Below are 6,593 nucleotides of genomic sequence, written 5' to 3' on the forward strand. Positions count from 1 at the left end.
AAGAAAACAGAAATCTCTGGTTAAAGCTGTCACTTGCTACATTTCATGGTAAGATACTCTTCTGTCATATTATTCTTACAGGCATTGTCATTAAAATGAGTAAATGAGAAAGTTCTGGTAAATCAATGTTAAATATTACTGTTACATGTTTCTTTTACATTGAATAATTATTTTAATGGCTGAAGTTAACAGTTTGCCAAGTAATTTAATGTAATTTTAAATAGGTACTGTTAGATTTCATGTCATAATCTATTTATTTAATATACATGAGAAAAACTTAATTTTGCCTGTAGATCTTCTATGTTACACGTCAGATGCACATTCCTCACTCTACTCTGTTGAAGGTTGGAAGTAGGCAGCTGTTTAGTGGCAAGTGCATAATTGTTTTTATAGGATTGAGGGAAAAAATATTTGTAGAGATAAGATGTCCAGTTCCCAAATTTAGATGGTTTATTAAAATAATTGTTTAAAATATGCAAGTCACAGTGTCCAGAATACAACATTTCAAATTACTGTTCCAAGCTTAATTTAGCATTTTTTAAAGAAACTAGATCTATAAATTCCTTCACATAATCCAAAAATGACAAATTCACAAATACGAGTTGTCAGTGGACTGTCAGCTATCAGGACAGCATGTATAGCCTAACATGTCTTGCTCTACCACAGTCTGCCCCTTTCTGATGTCCAGATTTTCCTCTCAGCTGTATGGTGGAATTAGGTAGCTCCACTCAAAAAATAGAAGTTTTCATATAAAAGATTTAGAGCTTCTTTTCTTAGAGGAGGGCATTGTACCATTCTGATTCTATTCTCCTAGCAGCAAAGTTGCATTCAGTTGTCTTTTCAAGTTAACTTTGTAGGAAAATGCTGCAATAAATCATTTGTCTTCCACAGAGTTTGGAGGACTTGTCTCCATATCCACTTGCAGAGCCTTTACTAAAGGGCTATCGAATGAACTGGTCTGAAGCAGAGAGAAGCTCTGCAGTATCCCAGACCTTCGAAGCCAAAGTTAGTCTGAGAGTTCATGGAATCAATCCCCTCCCCCCACAAAAAAATAACAAAACCCCCAAACCAAACCCCACCATTTCAAGCTCAGACAGCATAAAACCCAAGCTATGGCTGGTTATGTTATTGTCAATTTGACTCATACTGCATTCACATTCAATAGGACTAGCAATAAGACCTACTCTGGTGTGCTCTGATCCCAAGGCTTTTTAAAATACTACTTCAAACAGAAAATATTTCCATTTAAAAATAATAGTTGTAATTATTTTGAGGAATGTAGCAAGTTGCTAAAAAAATATTTTCTAATAGTCTGCCAGAAGGCAACCTATCTCCTGGGCTTTGTTTGCTTGTATAGATTTCATTGCCTGAAGCAATACTTCTTAAAGTGAAGTTTACAGAAACTTTTGTTTCCCTTGGGAAAATGAATACCATCCAAAGCTCATTATTTGTTTGGGAATATTCAAGCACTCTAGAAAAGACAAGGAAATATTTAAAATTACTCATTTGCAGTTAATTTGATACTAACTTTTGTGTTACAGAGCTCTAATTTATGTAACATCTTGCAAAGTTCTGTATTAACACCAGTCTTGGAGAGTGGAATTCACCCCTCTCTTTTGGAGTTCCTACAGCATGGGGAAACTACTCAACTCCTTTTTTCCTGAGGAAAAATTTCTATATTTCCTAACACGTTTTTTAGTTGATTCTTGTGGCTGCTTGCTTGAATGTCAGTATAATGCAGAGCATGAAGAAGAGTTCTGTACAGCCACAGAGACACAGACTGGCAAGAAGCTTTCCTTTTCATTTCTGCAGTTGTCATAACTCCTTTTATTTTGTGAAATGTAAATTAACCCCACTGTACCATGCCACAGAGTAGCTCCAGCAAAAATGTTGCCTTTCTCAGTTATTCTGATTAAGGAAATGCAGGATCTTATTCAAGGATGTAGCATTAAGGAAACAATGGAGCACCTGTATTCAACAGGTTCTGGTTCTTCACCAAATGTACACAAAACCAGCAAAAATAATTCAGGTTTATCAGGAATGCCTGCCTTAAAATTTGTATATCTTCCTTCTCTGTCTACTTTTTAATCTTTTTCTCATAGTGCATATAATATTGAATGGGAACTTTAAAATATTTCTCCTATTGTCTTTGCCAAACTTTTGGGTGGAGGATGCTTGTCTGAATACACTGTAATAGCTTTCAATCAGCCTAGTACTCCATCCACTGACAAACTACATTATTGAACTTTAAAACAGTGGAGTCTTATTATGAATAGTTAATTAAAAGGCCAATGTAAGGGCATTATTTTATGATCTCTTTCAAGATGTGTTCACAACAGTTTTTATCACACAAAACATCAAAAGGCAAGCTACACAATTATGCTGTGCATAACTTTTTGATAAGAGTTACTAAAAAAGCAGTGACAGACTCAGCTTCAATAGTGAAACTTTTTTGGACCTTTTTTTGTGAATATACTTATATTCTTGAATGAACATAGTGAAAAGTACTGCAGTCTTGGAATTACAGTGGAGTTCTTAGCATCTCTGTTGCAGAATCACTGCTAAAGTAAATCTAGATTTACTTTAAAGATAACAATATTGATTACACATACCTGATTCTGTCCACATAGGAACTCCAATGTATGGGTACATAAGACCATACCTAGCATCAAGGATCTGATTTATATGGGACTACTCTACTCACATATTTAATTTGGGCACATGATTTATGTATGTATCTTCCAGAACAATACAGATTTTGTTGTTCATTATATGTACGCATCTGTGTGTATATATATATATTTGTGTGTGTAATTAGTGTATCAGAAATAAAGACAGTAAAAGTTTTGTATGAGGTCAAGGAATACTGAAACCAAAATTTTAAATTTTGAAAGTGAAATCTTGGCTCATTAAAGCTAATGGAAATTTTCATTTTTTTCTCTATGACTAGGATTTTCCTTCAAAGATTTGATTTCCACCTAACATCATGCTTTCTGTTCTAATGACTTATTCTTCTGCAGTTACCTGAAATAATATTCTAGCAGTGGAACAAATACTGTTTACTTGATGTTTAGCAGACATCTTACATCCATCATGTTTCAGATATGAAGCTTATGCAATTTTACTGTAATTCTGGACTCTTGAAAAAACAGAATCAACTGCATAAAGCAGTGCTTTATTGTTTAGAAGACATATCTTTTAGACTTTAAAATAAATCGTTCTTTATTTCACATCTTAAAGATTTCAATGTTTATATTATTTCCTCATCTGCTCTAAAAGTCAGAGCCTCTCAAGGCTCATATATGGGAGTAATTTCACCTTTTCCGTGTAGTCTCACCAAGGAATGGTATTAATCACTCTTCTGTAAGTATCTTGTACCCAGTATACTCAAAAATACTCTTGATTAGCTCAAGGCTTCTTGTGAGCTATTTCACTCTCATAATCTGTAAATTTTGAGATATTTTAAGATAAATGCCTTATATTTTTTAGGGTGTACGTCTATATTATTTTTGTAACTTCCTATATAGCTTATTATATGGTTACATACTGTTACATACTATATACTTAATTTTCAGAGTTCACATATCAAATGCTCATATAAGGACTTCTGTTAAGCACAGATATATTATGGTCACTACAAGATCCAAGAGCATCCCAATGCACCATTTTAAACCTGAACATTGTACCGTATATACCTGCAGCAAAGTGACAGTGTAACCAAATGTGCTGTGGAAACAGCAGTCAGGTACAAATAATTAATACATACAGTTCATACACAGTTTTGGTAATCTGATACAGTGGAATTTCATGATAAGATTGAAACTGGATGCATTGAAACTGAGTGTTAGTTTGCTATCTGCAAGCTGAACCTGCAAGTGGCTCCTATTACTTACTTATGATAGGTTTAGTGTAACATGCTGCTGCTACATCTGCAGTGTTATTAGATAAACCTACACATACAAACTTATTAAAAATCAAATACTTATTTTTAGATCATGCATGTAAAAATATGAACATATATAATATTATTAAGTATTCTAATTAAGTATCTAGAAATGCACCGTTCTTTTTTCTGTAAACTTCACTCCTGTAGATGGACAAACATATTCAAGACCCATCCCTGGTGCCTTATGTTTCTTTTAGCTGACCAATCTCCCCCATTGCTCTTATTTGTTCATTTAATCATGTCTTATGCAATAGAAAACAGCAACCTTTGGAGGGATTTCTTTTGTGAGTGAAAAATGGAATATAAAGTTTTGTTACTGATACTTCTACAAACTACTGCTTCATCTGGCATGACACTACAGCTGAATTGAATTTGGAAGCTTCCTGGACTGCTCTCCTTAAAAAAATATTTAAGAAAATCCATATGAATGAAAACTTTACTCCAGAATATCCAATTCACATTAAATCAGAGAAAACCAACAATGATTTTCCTACTCCTGTTACCACTCACTTTCTGCTTTTTTCCTGGTAAAAAGTAATTTCAGTTACACACAAGCTGATGAATAAAATCTATACAGGTACATGGACTATCTCCTGCTGTTCACTAGTCTTCAAATGATGTTGTTGTTCTTTAACTGCTTATTCCATCTGATTTCGTAAAGGCTGAGAATTAAACATTCAAAAAAAGTTAGATTGCCAGAGATAATTACTGTAGCTTATTAAATTACTAAAGTATTACTTTAAATATAGGGTCTGATCCTTTATTAAAAAAATATCAAAGAACAGAATTCCAAAGAAATCCAACAAGGTACTCTAATTTGCGCAGGAAATACTTCCGTGTCGTCACTATTTCACACAAGTGAGAACAAGCAGTCATGAATTCAGAAAAAATAGTTGTATTTGTTCAGTTTTTTCTTATGAAAACATGACTTGGTTGTTGTTCTAATCTTTTCTATAGATTCATATGTAGATTTACATATCATTCATTTCTAACTGTGGCCAGACTGCATTATAAAAATCTGCTGAAAACAGGCAGTTTGTAGGGAAACATACAGGTAGGATTTTTTATTTAACAAATAAACTAAACAGAAGACATCCAGTTTCCTAGTACTACATTTTACAAAAGTTAAGGTGTGCAGGTAATTCAGTAGCAACATGAAAAGCATGGAGGAACCATCCTCATGTTCAGCTTTAGGTCTTCTGCAAGAATAGAATGAAAGGAGGACATGGCTTTGGACTGAAAATCTGATAATCCTAAATAGGTCCTGACTGTCAGTGAAAAGGACAGGGTACAGAGCCTTAATAAATTAACAGTTTTATAGAAGTGTGGGATACAGAAAATATTGCTTGTTCCCTCTGATGCTCTTAATGTTTCCTTTTCATGAAAACTTGCTTGCTGCTTATATTCCTCACAAGAACATACACTGTAACTTTTTGTTGTGTTGAAATTGTACACATGCTCAGTATAAAGGGGATAGACCTCAGTAGTGCTGAATGGAAGGTGATAAACCTCAAGAGTAACAAAGTCTTCTGCTATGAGCTGGAAGTTGTTATTGGAAGGAAGAGGAGGAGGAGGTGCATCTGCTTCTTGACTACATGACAATGACCAAATAAAATGTGATGTAATGCAAAGACATTTAAGGCAATTATAGGATACATTAGCAGCTGTATATTCAGAGATTTTAACAATAATATTTTACAAAGCTAATACAATCTCAGGTGGACTATTTCAAACAATTTCTTTATATCTGTTTTCAAGGAAGAGTCATTCACATTGAACCAGATTAAGAGAGAAGCTACTAACATTATTAGATGAGTGTTATTTTATCAGAGTACCATAATTTTTGTCTTCAGTTTAAAAAAAAAAAATTTAAAAGAGACAGGGAAATGGGGGAAGACTCCCTCAGTTTAGGTTAGCGGGCCAGCAACAGAACTGGAATGAAAAGCCTATTTAAACCCTATACCAATCACCTTAGAGTCAGTAAAAATGACCCTTCATAGTTGTACTTTTTCCTCATATATGGCAGAATTCATTAAAAGATTCACTGAATTGAGAGGATGATATTAAAGACAAAAAAATATTGAAAGGGTCTCTGATCAGAAGTACTTATTAAATCAACTACCTTAACCTGTATAACAAAGCAAACCAGAACAAGTTCCTTCTTTTTGGACTGCTGCCTCCAAACCCCCACTCCATGCCTCTTGAACCCTTGCCACTGCCTTGATAAATTTGAGACCACTGGGAGCCGTTTGAAAACACTTCAGCAGATGAACCACTTTCTGAAAATTGAAACCTTTGTTTCAAAAACACATTCAATACAAGCTGACTCACAGAAGGCCTTCCTGGACTCAGTCCAAGCAGAGAAAACTTGGAGAGAGAAAAAGATTGTTTTAGTGATCAGGATATAAATAAACAAAACATGTATGAAACATTGGTATGCATCTGCACAGATATGAGAAAAAAAAATAGCATTCATTCAAAGCTTATTCTGCTGACAGGTAATAATGATTGTTAATGGGACTGACATTTCCACTATACAATCAAAACATATTCTTCAAAACCTATTGCATAATTAACATTACTTACATACAATTCACATCAAATAACATCAGATTAGAAAGATTTATTGAGCCAGAGAACAGCATCC

The sequence above is a fragment of the Athene noctua genome, chromosome 5 (assembly GCF_965140245.1).
Source record: "Athene noctua chromosome 5, bAthNoc1.hap1.1, whole genome shotgun sequence".
NCBI classification, from domain to species: Eukaryota; Metazoa; Chordata; class Aves; order Strigiformes; family Strigidae; genus Athene; species Athene noctua.